The sequence below is a fragment of the Camellia sinensis genome, chromosome 3, assembly GCF_055761805.1.
Source record: "Camellia sinensis isolate YWXY chromosome 3, ASM5576180v1, whole genome shotgun sequence".
In the NCBI taxonomy this organism is placed as follows: domain Eukaryota; kingdom Viridiplantae; phylum Streptophyta; class Magnoliopsida; order Ericales; family Theaceae; genus Camellia; species Camellia sinensis.
The window spans coordinates 24,680,222-24,696,986 of NC_138963.1; the positions used below are offsets into that span (position 1 = coordinate 24,680,222).

The following is a 16,765-nucleotide window of genomic DNA, read 5'->3' on the forward strand; positions in this document are numbered from 1 at the left end:
TTCAAAGCCTTTATTTGATCAGTGCTCCCAGCCCAATCAATCACCCATGAAAATTTCACATAAAAGCTAATCAAATTAAGTGCACCACCACAAGTCCATGACCCTATTTCCTCATTTTACCTAGAATATTCTCAAACATACCATATTGCCATTGCGACCAATCTCACTTCAAAAGTTCCAAACTTGAATTCTAAATCAAACTGTTGAATATTCGTTATTACATTGCTGTTGAATTTCCAGAAATCTCTTTAAGACAAAAATCAACAAAAAAAAATTCGAGATTGTGCCTTCATCAATAAAATTGATTATATAATTAATCAAACACAATGCCTAATGGAAACAAACCTGCTGGAAAAAGAATTAGAGTAACAAACCTGCTGGAAATATACTTGTTTCACCCAAAAAAATTAATACACAAGAAAGAGAATTAGACACCTCAAAAAAATACTACCAAATTCAGAAGAAACTCAGAAAAATATACTTGGTTTAAAGAAAGAAATACCCAAAAAAAAAATATACTTGCTAGAAATATAGAAGAAGATTCTTCACCTGAACAGTATACCAGATTCTTTTGGTTTACTCTCTTGCTGGAAATATACCAGATTCTTCTTTTAGATTCGTCATTTGCAGTGGCTCCATTCAGTCGTCGTTGCCACTGTTGATGAAGATTGGGATGACGGAGAGAGAGAGGGAGAAAGAGAGAAGACGAAGAGAGTAATAGGGGGTTCGGGGTTGGGTCTCCGGCAAGAGCTGGGCTCCGATAGGAATTGAAGAAGAGCACAGGAATAAGCTCCAATGGAGAGAGAGAGAAAGAGGGCTTGTGCTCAAATTTTGAAATTTGGAAGAGAGACAGATTTTGAGATGAGAGTAGGTGTGAGAGATTTTGGAACTTACATTTTGAACCATCAGATCTTGATGTTAATTGATCTCAACCATTGAGATGTTCAAATAGGACAAATGAGAGTAAGATATTTTCAACCATTAGATTTAATCCATCTAACAGTCCATATGTTGACACATATACATTTTGAACCCTTGAATTCAAACCAAGCCTTCCATTGTTATATAGATTGTTCAGATAATTTTTAATATAACTGTTTTATAACTTCAAAAATAATAATAATAATGTTTGGATAAAAATGACGTTAAAGAACAGAGGTTATTTTTTAGTTTATGTAATTGCCTGTACTTTCCTTTTTGCGAGAGAGAGATTGGGTTGTAATACAAAATCTAATTAGAATGCCGAATGGATGATGAATTTCACTTACTCGTTCATTTGAGATATGTACAGAGATCGCATGAATTATAATTTTATTTGCATTTGCAATACATTTCATTTGAATTTGGAATAATTTAAGCTTAATTTCAAATTTAACTTTCCAATTTCTCTTCTCTTTCAACCCTCCAATGGGTTAATCAATAGAGCAGTTGTCAACACATTAGTAACGGAGCACATGTACTGTAATGAACATTTCAAACTAAAGTGAACATTAACGTTTAGGTCATAGGCAACATGTCTTCAAGTAAAATAAATCAATAGCTCTATCTATTTTAATTCTATCCATTAATCATCAAACCAAATGTGTTGTATTGTGCATGTACTTGAATTCAAGGACACTGGAAACAGGAATGCAATAACAATGATAAACAGAAATGGGATTTCAATTCCAACCCTTCATTACTGCCGACCGCACTGTCTTCCCGGCAAATCATCATAGCATGAAAGAGAACAGACCTCTATTTCAATCTGTTAAAGGGTCTGCAGCGATGAAGCGAAAGAGATAAACCTTCTTCTTTCACCAACATTTCTTCCCTGGCAATCTCGAAGCTTGAGCTTACCTTTGGAACCTAACGAAAGAACTAAAAATATTTGGCAGACGTAGAGATATTTACTAGCTACAAGTATAAATTACATGATGTGCTGCAATGGCCATCTACTGCTCCTCTGAGTTGAATCCGTTCCAAGCTTCCTGAACACACACAAAACAAAAACAATAAATAGAAAAGTACTGCAACGATTATCAAGAACTGTTAGTTACTTCAGACCAAACTTGAGTAATTTGTTTGGAAGTAATTTGAGTTAAATAACGCTCATGGCAAAGATCAGTCCATTACATTTGGGGTTAAAGAGGGACAAAGTTACTGTAACATTAAGGCCATGTTTGATTCCACAAGACTAATAGTGAGGTATTAATAATCCAATCAAATTAGTGTGGTATTGACAATCCCACCCCTGCCCCATTACTAATAATCCTACAAATTTGTTGGATTAATTATCCATTGGATTGATAATCCTAAAACAAAATGTCAAAACAAACATAGGATAATTGGGCCCGCGGATTAATAATCACAATCCCATACTCTAATCCTTCCAATCAAACATGCCATAAAGGTCCATCTCATACTGTCATAACTGAAGCTTGAACTTGGCTAGTACTCTTTTCGTTCCATTTTATTTATTTTTATTTTTTTTGGGGGGTAATCGGATGTTAATAAGTGAATAATGATTAATTAACCAAAGAATCATTTTTACTATTCAAATTTTGATGCCAAAACTGGGCTTCATGTGCATAAGACATTTCATCAGGTAAATTATCGTATCAACGCATTCCTTGAATACGACCTCCATTTTTACAAAACTAGCATGTATGGAGAAGTAGTAAGTACAATTATGGTATAATCTCAATTACCAAGGTATTCATGTGGTTAAATAAACTATAATTTTAATCATAGATGTATAGTACAAAGTTTAAGACATACTATTGAGGTGTACCAAAATGCCAATACAAGAAAACTATATCAAGCTCAACAGTAACATTTTTGCAGTAGTAACTTGGGAACAAGCATCCATTTATCAAGCTTTAGAGAGAGAGAGAGAGAGAGAGAGATTATTATATGCTCACTTTCACCTATATGTAGCATGGAGAAAGGCTTTATTTCATAGTTTTTTTGAACATAGTCATTGATCAAATTGGTAAAAGAAAGCGAAGCCAGTAAAATACCTTCAGAAGATCAAAAACCTTTTCACATATATACTTTTGCTGAAACACTTGCACCACGTTGTTGTAATTTGTCAGGGTGAACACATAGGGTGGCTTTCCTGTAAGCTTTCTTAACAGCCGCAGAAGTTATAACTTCAGCCAAGGGAATTCGCTGCCAACCACTATCAGGCCCAAGGATCTGTGGATGATGAAAATGTAATTTAGAGCACAAGTAAATGGAAAATTACAGAAAAAGGAATCAGTCAGTGTAACCAAGCAAGGATGAGGATCAATATTGTAATACTGAACTATGTCGATCTCGATCATCTATTGAACTACACATATGAACGAGGAAGAGAAATGAAAGACTCTGACTGCATCTATTAGTAGACAATAATTGATATATTGATGCAGAATATGGACCTTGGTCAGGCCACATCTCCATGTATTAGTTTTCAGGGGCAGGATATTCAAAAAATATTCTGTGCCAGCAGCAAAATCCTCACTCTGGCCAATAGTTCAATGCAGATGAAGTAGCATGAGAAAGAGTAATTTCATTTCGTTCTATGCCTTCTTCATACTAACATACACTACAAGAAATTACAGCTTTGGCGACTAATTTTGCCGACTAAACTCAATTTAGTCGCCAAAGGTGTATACATTAGCTACTAAAAATTTTTTGGTCACCAATGGTACACACATTAGCTACCAAACATTATTTGGTCGCCAAATAAAGACGCATTAGCTACTAAACTGTTTTGGTCGGTAAATGTGACCTACTTCGCTACTAATGTGGAAATTTATTCAAGTAGGCTTCCATTGCCCTCCCATATGATTTGTTCTTTCCTACTTAATCTGATCCAAATCTCAAAACTATTTTTTCTGGTGCAGTGATTGATTCATCTATGTAGTTAAACTCCACCATTTATCAAAGCATTGGCATTTATCAAATCTCCATGTATTAATTCTTCTGGTTGCCCAGCAAAAATCGATCACTTTCTTGAATATGTTTAGATCAGAAGAATTAAATTGATAGGATTTTTGCTGGGCAACCAGAAGAATTAAGCACTTGGGAATATATAGCAACTAAATTGATAGGATTCCCACTGGCATGGCTTGTAGCTAAAAAAATTGACACTAACTTTACAAAGACTTCTACCCAAAATTATATTTTCACTTTCTATTTAAGTACATGTCATAGCTAAAGACACTTTAATAGCTCCTAATGCACTGAATGCGGTATAAATGCAAATGAAACACACAATGCATGTTTATGTGAAAGAAGGATTAAGGTTAATACATATTGCAGTGTCGAAAGTAATGCACGCAGGTTCGCTTCTTTCCCACTCGACCATCTCTTCACTTCAGCATCAAGAGCTTCGGCCAATCTCTGCAAGCATATATTGATATGAGCCATGGAAATGCAAAGGTAACTCATGATTCTGAAAATTACACTTATGAAAAGATGTTTACATTTCTCTCTGCTTGCTCTCTTTGAGCAAGAAGATCACGCATGTTCTTCTCTGCTAGAGCCTTTGCCTGAAAAGGTGACAGGTATAGTTTTAGTTCATAATGTTAGATGCAGATATAACTTTACCAATTCTATGAAAGGATGAAAAACAAAATAGAAAAATTACAAAATGTGAATTTCACTTGACAGCAGGGTGTCATCAACTTTCATACATAATAGTTTCATTTGACTATCCCTCATAATTGACAGGCAATATTAACAAGAAATGACCAAAAATAGGAGCTATTTGCTGAAAACAACTTTGATGGGCACAATCATAAAACTTAGAAAAACAGTCAGTTCCCCCAATAATACACAGACAAAAGGGAAAATTATATCGGTAGTCCCTAATATTTTAGCCATAAAACTTAGAAAAACAGTCAGTTCTCCCAATAATACATAGACAAAAGGGAAAATTACATTGGTAGTCCCTATATTTTAACCATTGTGTCATTTTGATCCTTGCAATTTCAATTGACTCGATTTTGACCCTCAATTTATCATTTTGTCTCAATTTAGTCCAATTAATTACAATTGTTAGTTTTTTTTTTTTTCCTTTTATACAATATGAAAACGGAGCACATAAGTAGCATGTGTTATGCTTTTATACACAAAATTGTAAACTTATTCAACTCAATGAATTAATCTCAGCCAACCTAGCTATCATTTTCCTACCAATTTGACACAAAATCTAAAATTTATAGTCAAAATCGAGCTAACTGAAATTATAGGAACCAAAATGACACAAATAGCAAAATGCAGAGACTACTGATGTAATTTACCCTAGACAAAAACAAATATGGAGTTGATCAATTCACATCCACACCCGATTAGTATCAAATGCATATACTTCATGTGTGTGTGTGTGTGTATTTAAGTATATATGTAACGGGAATCCAACCTTTGGAAGAACATGATTCGCATTTTCCGTGGGAATTCTTGCTAGTTCGCCTCTTCTTCAAGCAAACAGCGAATTTCTTTCCACTCTTACTCTGATCAAAACCCCCACATTTTCTCTCTACTTTTTCAAACCCAGAAGTCTTAAACCCCTCTCTATTTCCCCCCGATTTCTTCGACCCAAATCGAGACCCAGTTCCTTCCTTCGACACAGGACTCGAAAACATAAATATCGATCCATCACCAACTGCTGTTGAGCTCTGCGTCTCGGACTCGGATTTGCAGTCATTGCATGATTGAAATACGAGAGGGATTGCAAGTTGGGGTTTGGAAGGAGGAGTAGTCAAGTGTTGTTGTTGAAGCTCTTTGGATTGATCACATTTTGTGTCAGCTTCAATGTTGGGATCATCGGAATTGGTGGTGGTTGTGCTGAGGAAACGTTTTGCGAAGAACCCAGATCCAGCTACTGCTGCAGCTAACATTACTTGCCACATTGTGGTTGATTTGCAAACAACAATTGCTGGAGCATTTGGTTTTTAGAGAGAGAGAGAGAGAGAGAGAGAGAGAGTTTGAAAAAGTGACACTGGGATGGGAGGTAGGTAGGTAGGTGTGAGAGTTGGGAGGGACTATATGAGGATACACGTGTTGCGAAGGCGAGTGAGTGAGATTAACATCTCTCTATAATGTGGAGTCTGTTTGTGTTTTGCTTCCTTCACGTGCTTCCCGCTTTCAGCAATTTTTCAATCCTCTTCTACTTTGTGCTTTATTTAAGTCTTGTTTTTATGATTTAAATAATTTATTTTGTTAAAAAAAAAATTAAATAAATTATAATTACTGAATTATCTAATAAATGATATTTACAAAGTGTCTAATAAAATAAATAATTTAACTGAATTATCTAATAAATGATATTTACAGAATGTCTAATAAAATAAATAATTTAAATTATTAAAATGAGATTCAGGATAAATTTTAAGTGTTCCAAACAATACACTGTCCACATTTTTTCCTATTTTTGAGTCGATGGTATTATCCCGTGTAAAACATTAGAAAAATAATAATAATTATATATTACACATGATCATAATTGGGCTTAAAAGCCTATAACCTGCCCATCAAATTTTTACTCGACCCAAGCCCATAATGTCCTCCAAGGCGAGATAGCACAACTAAAGTGAAGATCAAGGTCCATTTTGCTGTAGTTGTTAGAACAGATTATAAATTATAGCTTAACAGATTATAGATTATAACTTCAATCAAAAGCTGTTAATCTGTTTGGTGTAACTGTTGGATTATAGATTTAAGTTGCTGAGTAGTGTTTGTTAAATAAGCTGTGAAGTAACTTTTTCGATTAACTTTTATTTTTTATTATTCACTATTTGTCTACATTTCTCATAAAAAATAATAATAATATTCTATAATCCATTTGGGTCTTTTTTTATTTTTAAAAAAATAAAAAATAAAAAAATCTAGGAGTATAACCGTGAATTAACATGCCCACAGCAAAAGCTGATAATCAGAAATAAGGGGTGAGCAGCTTCTCAAAATCAATTTTTTTGACTTAAAATAAGTTGTTAGAATCATTTAAAATAATTTTAACCAAACAGTCCAAAATAACTTTTTAAAAGATAGAAGCTATAAGTTAGCTCAAAAAAGCCCCACCAAACACTCCCAATGTAAAACTCAACTCGTTGGTTAATGAGAGCGTGGTAGAAAATGTTTTATTTGACATTAGATTGATATAGTTATAAAGTCAAAAAATTATTATAAATTTCACATCACTTTTTTTTATTTTTTTACATATCTTTTCATAAAAAAATCAATTAAAATAATCACCATGAAAAATTTGGAAAAAAAACCCCAAAAGTAAGCCCATAGTAATGCATTATATTTTTACAATAAAATATGTTTACTTTAATAGTAATGGCAAAATGAAAATAATATACCCGTATACTTTTAGTCCAGCTCACTGTTGGAACAATCTTCTGTGTAAATAAAACAATTCAAACAAAATAAAATAAAACTTACAGTATTTATTTTGTAGAACCGAATAAATAATTCAAATACCAAGTCGAATGTGTGACACTCTGTCCTTAAGACAGATTCGCCCCTGTCACGACCCAAACCCGACCCTATGGGTTTAGCACCGTAACCGGCCAGTAATCTGAGATTACCGAAGGCCTGCTTAACAGTAGTACAGTAAAACAGAGTACAGGGCCTGGCGGAAGCCAATACAGTAATTAAATAATGTCCATTGAGCTGTGTCAGTCTGTATGCCAAAAAGATTTTTCATACATTCATACATAAACAGTACAGAACAGTATGCATAATATTTACAATCATTCAGACTAGGGACTTAATCCCTACATAACACTACGGTAAACATTCAGTCTACACAAAACAGTAAGACGGTACAGAAGGGGGAATCTAAAACACCCCTAAGCCTTGGCAAAATAGGCTTGGAACCTCGCAGTGAGGCACATAGGCTGGCTTGACAAAACTGGAGTCTAACCCCCGCTCCTAGCTTCGATCTGGTGGCTGAGCACCTACATACATATATAAACAGTGAACTAAAGCCCAGTGAATAACATAATGCGTAAAGAGGTTAAGAATGAAATGTCCTTACAATAATGAAAACAGTTCATTAATCAATACTTCAGTCTTTCGGTTAGAGCAGTTATTCAGTCATATGTGGTACATCCATTAGCATAGCAGTAAATAGTAGGTCTTAAAGACCGAACAATAATGATGGCCATCAATCAGTAAACAGTAGTGGTTCCGCGAGGGAACCGACAGAGATCTCTGTAACAGTAACAGTAACAGTAGATGCCAAGGATGCCACAGTACAGTTTAGAATATAGGACATACATTCATTTAGTAAACAATATCAGTTCAGTAAACAGTTCAGTTCAGTATTCAGAAGATAATCATTTGAACATATCTTTACACAATTGTTACTCACAGATTTTGGGCTACAGTATGCTAGAGCGTGTCTTCCCAGTCGCCAACCCTACACAGTTAACAGATTGAACACACACTAAGCTACACAGTTGGGAAATATCATAACTTAATCCCTAATTTGCCTTGGTGTGTTCTACATCTATATCCTCAATAAGATGCCTTAAACTAGGCCTAAGAATACCTAGGATGGGATGAGGATGTAAAGATGTACTCAAAAAGCAATTTCAGAAAAACAGAGTCCCGCTCGAGCGCAGGTTTCCCCGCTCGAGCGGACATGCAACAAAGGTACACGCTCGAGCGTCAACTTTCCCGCTCGAGCGTACTGTAAAAGTACTGGATGGGTAAAATCTCCGCTCGACGAACGCTCGACGCCCGCTCGAGCTTGAGACACAAGACTCCGCTCGAGCGCCCAGTCCTCCGCTCGAGCGGATAGTATAACAGTGCAGAGACGTTGGATGCTCGAATTCCCTGCTCGAGCGCCACTTCCCCCGCTCGAGCGGGAGTGCAAAATCTGGAAATCCCAGATTGCACCTCTAAGCTCAAACTCAAGTTTAAAAGCATCAAAACCGATCCTCTTGGGCTGAATTTCCAGAAAACACTTGTAAACATATAGAATATCATGGTTCAAAGCTCAATTTTGAGAAATCAAAGCCCAAGGTGTTTAATTGAAACTCAATTTTAAACCATTTTCATGAGCAATATGCACATGCAAACATGCAAGAATTCAAATCATTTTGAAGTTCCAATTTGATGCTCTAAGGAGCCAATTGATCCAAAAACAAGTTGAAAACATGGACCATTACAAAATTATGAACATGCATGTACCATTTTACCATGAATTCAACTCAAAACTCAACAATTCAAACATGCAAGCATGAAATGAGCTCTATATCAACATGTATGAACTAAAACAAGACTTAACTCTACAATGAAGCATGAATCATGCAAGAATCAATTCTATGACAACAACAAGAAGATAAATGTCCTACCTTAGTCTTGTATTCAAGGTTTGGGAGCTCAAAGTAGCAATCTACACTCCAATTACCAAGCAATTCACAAGCAATTTGAGATGAAATCAACTTCTCAAGTCTCTCTCTCTCTAAGGTCGGTTGTAGGCTCAAAATGTGGCTGAAGAAGTGTTTTGATTCAAGTATGCAAAGGCTCTAATATGTTATAATAAGAGGCCCACTAACAATGGCAATATGGTGAATAAATCAACTCATGCACTCTAACTCATTTTAATCTAATTTAATCATACCTAATCAGTTTTCAGATAATTATACCATAAAATCCTATAAATTCTAATGAACACAGAACATTAATCAATTCCAGGTCCGCCCGCCGACAAGGCCTTCGATTAGCAGTTTAAACATAAAATGTGAACAGATCAAATAAACAATCAAACAGATAGAATACAGATTAACACTCATACTTAGTCAATTCAGTTCCAGTTTTCAGTCAGTCAGTTCAGTACTTTAATCAGCTCAGTTTAACGGTAATCAATGTTTATCGGTAATCAATCAGTCATTAATCGGTAAACAGTATAAGGGTTGTTACAGCCCCCGCTACGGTACTGACGGTTGAGTAACGTCTATCTCCCAGGATACAATGATCTTAACCAATTTGTAGTAGCACTCCAAAACAAATTGTTTGGCAAACCAAACCTGTGTTCTAACTCTCTGAATATTTATTCTAAAACTAAAATGAAGAATAATGCACAAAATAAAATCTGAACAACAAAGATGGGATTTTGCAGACTGATTTTTCGATCTTTAGACTGCTGGAATCATGGCTGTATTTGTAGGCAAAATTACACAGCCCCGAACAGGTGCTGTTAGACTGAACAGGTGCAACAAGTGTCAACAGATACTTTCTGAAATTTCAAGCAGATTCATTGCAGTTATAAAACCGAATCTGTCCGTTGCATCTTGGAACATTTTTTCAAATTGTTTGAAAATTGTACCGTTGGTGGAACAGTCATAAGGAACTGTTGGGGTATAAATTATTATTAAACTATTTGAATAGTTTAATCTAAAATGCTAAAGGTGGAAAAGTATCAAAAAACTGTTTGGAAATTATATATTAAACTATTTGAATAGTTTAATTAATAAATGAAGAAGTACAAACTTTAGGAAACCACTTAGAAACCCAAAAATTGAATTTAGATATAAATTAAAATCCCATAATAATTTTTATTGAAAAAATTCAAATGAATTTTATCTAAAAAATAATGTTAGACCCGAAAACGACGTCAACTTCACATTTACTCAAAAATGGTTTTGACGTTCCGTTTTCACCGTGTGACTTGCCATGCGGCAAAGAACACTTCACTTCTTCGGACCCACCCCCCAAACACTTCACCTCTTTGGACCCACCCCAAAAAATGTTTGAGGCCCACTCAAAATTGGGCTAAAAAATATGTCTATATTAAACCATTTTTCCAACAATCCCCCACATGAATGGAATTTGACGGAGAGAAAATGCAACAATATGATCTAATTACAGAGAGTACAGAAATTGGAAATATTCTGCAAAGGATAAGTAGGCTTTGGCTTTGAACCTTGCCTTGTGAGACACTATCGGATCTACTAGCTAACCAGTGAATATGATGTCTTGAACTGTTCAGCCGTTTGTGTAAGACAATAGAACTCACACAGTAAATCTCCCGACACAATTTAGTTCTTACTATTGTGTTCATTTTGGCCCTGAACAACCTGGTCTTTCATGAGTGCTCTAGAGAATTGTAGCCCTTTACAGATCTCACAGAACTGGACCAGTTTACACTCACATAGGTGATGCTTATGAAGAGTATCCTGCCATACTCCACTAGGTTTACTTAGATAAAAGAATCATTAAAATTTTACTTAACCTCAAATGCTGCAGTTATCACTATTTCATCAAAGAAATAGATAGGAGTTAGACTCCCTAGTGATCCTTCTAAGTCATTCACAACTCTGTTGTCCCTTTGAACCTAGATCTTGGGATCTCCAGTCAACTAGGTTGGGTTGCCGTTATGGTAACTCTTATTTAGGAGGCTTAAGTCCCATTCCCCTCGATGAATTCTCAACTAACTCTCTTGCTAACCCTTTGATTAGTTGATCCGCTATATTATCTTTAGACTTAACGTATTCTATGGAAATAATTCCATTAGAGAGTAGTTGTCTTACGGTATTATGTCGACAACGAATATGTCGTGACTTACCGTTATACATATGACTCTGTGCTCTACCTATAGCTGATTGATTATCACAATGTATGCATATAGCAGGTACCGGTTTTGGCCACATTGGAATATCTTCAAGGAAGTGGCGAAGTCATTCTGCCTCTTCCCCAGCTTTGTCTAAAGCTATGAATTCTGATTCCATAGTAGACCTAGCAACACGAGTCTGTTTTGAAGATTTTCAAGATATAGTCGCCCCACTAAGAGTAAAGACATACCCACTGGTGGACTTCGAGTCTCTAGTATCCGATATCCAGTTTGCATCATAGTAACCTTCAAGTACCGCTGGATATCTAGTATAATTCAGCCTAATATTACGTGTAAATCGGAGATACCTTAAAACCCTTATAATTGCTTTCCAGCGTTCTACTCCCGGATTACTCGTATATCTACTTAATTTACTTACTGCATAAGCTATATCTGGACGAGTGCAGTTCATCAAGTATATTAAGCTTTCAATAATTTAGGCATACTCTAATTGAGAAATATTATCCTGTACATTCTTAGAAAGATACAAATTAACATCTACAGGTGTTCTAGCAAGATGATCATCATCTTTGCTAAATTTGTCAAGTATTTTCTCAATGTAATGAGATTGTGACAAAGCATAACCTTCTGATGTTTTGGTAATTTTCATACCAAGAATTACATCAACAATGCCCATTTCCTTCATGTCAAAATGTTTATTCAACATTTTCTTGGTAGTTTTAATCATGTCATTATTACTACCTATGATGAGTATATCATCTACATAAAAGCATATAATGACATAACCTTTGTCTATATTTTTAATATAAACACATTTGTCACACTCATTAATTTTAAATCCATTTGACATCATTGCCTTGTTAAATTTCTCATGCCACTACTTTGGCGCTTGTTTTAAACCATATAATGATTTAACCAATTTACACACTTTCTTTTCTTTTCCGGGAATAGAAAAACCTTCTGGTTGTTCCATATAAATTTCTTCATTTAACTCACCATTTAAGAAAGCAATTTTCATATCCATTTAATGAATTTTTAGATTGTATAAAGATGCAATGGCAATTAGCATTCTAGTGGATATTATTCTAGTAACCGGTGAGTATGTGTCAAAGTAATCAAGACCTTCTTTTTGTCTAAATCCTTTGACCACAAGTCTTGCCTTGTACTTGTCAATTGATCTATCCGCTTTCATTTTCCTTTTGAAAATTCACTTGTACCCAAGAGGTTTACAACCTGGTGGCAAGTCCACTAATTCCCAAGTGTGATTTTGCAAGACGGATTCAACTTCATTGTTGACAGCTTCTTTCCATAAAGGAGTTTCAGGACTGGACATAGCCTCTTTATAAGTTAAAGGCTCATTTTCTAACAAATATGTTAGAAAATCTGGACCAAAAGATTTTGAGGTTCTAGCACGTTTACTACGCCTAGGTTCCTCTTCCTCATTTTGATCTAACTCTTGTTCTTGATCATGTTCTCGATCATGAGATCTTTTATTGTTACTAATCTTTTGTCCAGTCTTATTTGGAAATATATGTTCAAAGAAAGATGCATTTTGAGATTCAATAATAGTATTTACATGCATTTTGGAATGTTCTGATTTATGAATCAAAAACCGATATGCACTACTATTCTTGGCATAACCAATGAAAATGCAATTAATGGTCTTAGGACCTATCTTAGTCTTTTTAGGATTAGGAATAGTCACTTTAGCCAAACACCCACACACTTTTAAGTATTTGTAGGATGGTACTCTTCCATGCCACATTTCATAATGTGTTTGATTCACTTTCTTTCGGGGTACTTTATTTAAAATATAATTAGCAGAAAGTATTGCTTCCCCCCACAAGTTCTGAGGTAATCCAGAACTTATTAACATGGCATTCATCATTTCTTTTAAAGTCCTATTTTTACTTTCAACAATTCCATTTTGCTGAGGTGAGTAAGGAGCGGTGGTTTGATGAATTATTCCATATTCTTTACAAAATTTACCAAAAGGTGATTCATATTCACCACCTCTATCACTTCTAAGTTTCTTGATTTTCTTACCAAGTTGATTTTCAACTCCATTCTTACATTGAATGAAAGTTTCTAAAGCTTCATCATTGATTCGAATTAAATAAACATAACTATATCTAGTACAGTCATCTATAAAAGTGATAAAATATTTTTTCTCACCTCTAGTTTGAATTGATTTAAAATCACAAATGTCACTATGAATTAATTCAAATGGTTCCGTACTTATTTCAATTGAATGAAAAGGAGTTTTAGATAATTTTGCCTCAACGCAAATTTCACATTTATGATTTGAATCAATGTCAAATTTAGGCAAACATTCCATATTAATTAATCTACGAAAAGATCCATAATTAACATGTCCTAGTCTACCATGCCATAAATTTGAAGACTCAAGCAAGTAAGAAGAAGATATATTATTATTAATAATTGAGGGTACAACGGTCATTACATTTAATTTGAAAAAATCATCAAACATGTAACCTTTTCCTACGTATATCCCATTCTTCGTAAGTACAAATTTATCACTCTCAAATACTAGCCTAAACCCATTCTTACTCAACAGAGATTCAGAAACAAAATTCTTGCGAATGTCCGGTACATGTAGCACATTGTTGAGAGTGAGTTCCGTTCCAAATGTCATCTTAAGTACAATCTTTCATTGTCCTTTAACTTTGGAAGTTGAGGAGTTGCCCATAAAGAGTTGTTCACCATTGTCCACTGTAGAATAAGATGTGAACATCTTTTTGTTGGCACAAATATGGCGAGTAGCACCAGTGTCCACCCACCATTCTTTAGGATTTCCAACAAGATTTGCCTCGGAAACAACTGCAGAAAGATTGACGTCATCGACACCATTGGAAATATTGTCCACTTCGGTCATATGAGCTTGAGCAGGCTTTTTGCTTGTTCTTCTTTTGTTTTTGCCTTTGCTACGGCAATCTTTGGCCCGATGTCCCTCTTTGTCACAGATGTAACATTTGCCATTAAACTTGTACTTTTTATTTTCCCCCCCTTTAGAGCCTTGTGATGAACTTTCTCCAAAAGACTTTCGTTTCTTGGTTTTTGAAGCATGTTCCACTACATTTGCCTTAGACTCCATAGGAAGCTTACCAGCCCGCTTTTCAGAATTGCGGTTGTCCTTCTCAATCCTTAAACGCACAATTAATTCTTCCATAGAAATTTCTTTGCGCTTGTGTTTAAGGTAGTTCTCGAATTCCTTCCAGCCATTTGGTAATTTTTCAATTAAGGCTGCAACTTGAAAGGATTCACTGAGAAACATGCCTTCTGCGTGAATGTCATGCAGAATGAGTTGGAAATCTTGAGGTTGGCTGATCACAGTTTTTGAATCAACCATTACAAAATCCAAAAATCTGTCAATCACAAATTTCTTTGAGCCGGCATCTTCCGTTTTGTACTTTTTTTCCAACGATTCCCAAAGTTTTTTTGCTGTCTTGATTGGACTGTAGATGTTGTATAATGTGTTGTCAAGTCCATTTAAGATGTAATTCCGGCAAAGGAAATCGGCATGTTTCCAGGCATCAACCGTAGCAACCACTTGCCGGTCAGTTTCATCCTCTTTTAGGATAGGAGCATCTTTACGGAGGAAACGCGACAGGTTCAGAGTTGTAAGATAGAACAACATTTTCTGTTGCCATATTTTAAAGTCAGTTCCTGAGAACTTCTCTGGTTTCTCTCCATGATTTATTGGTACTGTCACCACAAGAGAGGGGTTTGGTGCAATTGCAGCCAATACAGTAGTACTTGTTTGTGCATTAGCTTCAATAGCCATCAATTCTAATTTATAAACAAAAGTATAATTAGAATTAGAATTTACATTACACAGAAAATTAAACCAAATTCACAAATTTAAATTCTGTAAAAAGAAACAAGAATGTAACTTTTATTTTCCAATTAATTTGGAAATAAAATAAAATTTTATTCAACCAAATTAATTCCACACAGGAAATTAAATTTTGCAAAATAAAAGAAATAAGAAAATAACTTTTATTTTTCAATTAATTTGAAAATAAAATAAAATTTTATTTAACCAAATTAATTCTACACAGAAAATTAATTTTTGTAACACTTTAATAATTAAAATACTAAAACAGAATTTTAAGTAATGAAAACTCAGAAAATAATTTATAAAACCCAAAATTAATTTCTGAAAAAATTCCACAAAAATATATTCCGAATTGTTAATGACACCAGTATCGTACTACTAGTTGTCAAAGAAAATAGACAGTATATTACTACTATCTGTCAAATAGCATATAATCACTATTTGTTTTTCCAACCAGAATATTATTTTGTAAATCCACAGAAAATAATTTTCTTAAAAGAAGAAAGAGAAAAGGAAACAAACGAAAAAATTCTGTAAACAGAATAAATTCGAATCTCTCTTAAGATTGTTAGAACAATCTTCTGTGTAAATAAAATAAATGAAACAATTCAAACAAAATAAAATAAAACTTACAGTATTTATTTTGTAGAACCGAATAAATAATTCAAAGACCAAGTCGAGTGTGTGACACTCTGTCCTTAAGACAGATTCGCCTCGCTACGGTACTTACGGTTGAGTGACGTCTATCTCCCAGGATACAATAATCTTAACCAATTTGTAGTAGCACTCCAAAACAAATTGTTCGGCAAACCAAACCTGTGTTCTAACTCTCTGAATATTTATGCTAAAACTAAAATGAAGAATAATGTACAAAATAAAAACTGGACAGCAAAGATGGGATTTTGCAGATTGATTTTTCGATCTTTAGATTGCTGGAATCATGGCTGTATTTATAGGCAAAATTACACAGCCCCGAACAGGTGCTGTTAGACTGAACAGGTGCAACAAGTGTCAACAGATACTTTCTGAAATTTCAAGCAGATTCATTGCAATTATAAAACCGAATCTGACCGTTGCATCTTGGGACATTTTTTCAAATTGTTTGAAAATTGTACCGTTGGTGGAACAGTCATAAGGAACTGTTGGGGTATAAATTATTATTAAACTATTTGAATAGTTTAATCAAAAATGCTAAAGGTGGAAAAGTATCAAAAAATTGTTTGGAAATTATATATTAAACTATTTGAATAGTTTAATTAATAAATGAAGAAGTACAAACTTTAGGAAACCACTTAGGAACTCAAAAATTGAATTTAGATATAAATTAAAATCTCATAATAATTTTTATT

At 34.5% G+C, this 16,765-nt stretch overlaps 1 pseudogene across 1 annotated transcript; it reads right to left on the reverse strand.

The window, feature by feature from the left end:
* Positions 1 to 1,791: 1,791 nt before the first annotated feature.
* LOC114274834 (auxilin-related protein 2-like) lies at positions 1,792 to 5,530 on the reverse strand (annotated as a pseudogene). The gene is made up of 5 exons (XR_014362890.1): positions 5,393 to 5,530; positions 4,455 to 4,520; positions 4,282 to 4,371; positions 3,003 to 3,180; positions 1,792 to 1,970 (listed from the first exon to the last, which is right to left on the reverse strand). The product of XR_014362890.1 is annotated as an auxilin-related protein 2-like (transcript).
* Between the last annotated feature and the right edge of the window lie 11,235 nt (positions 5,531 to 16,765).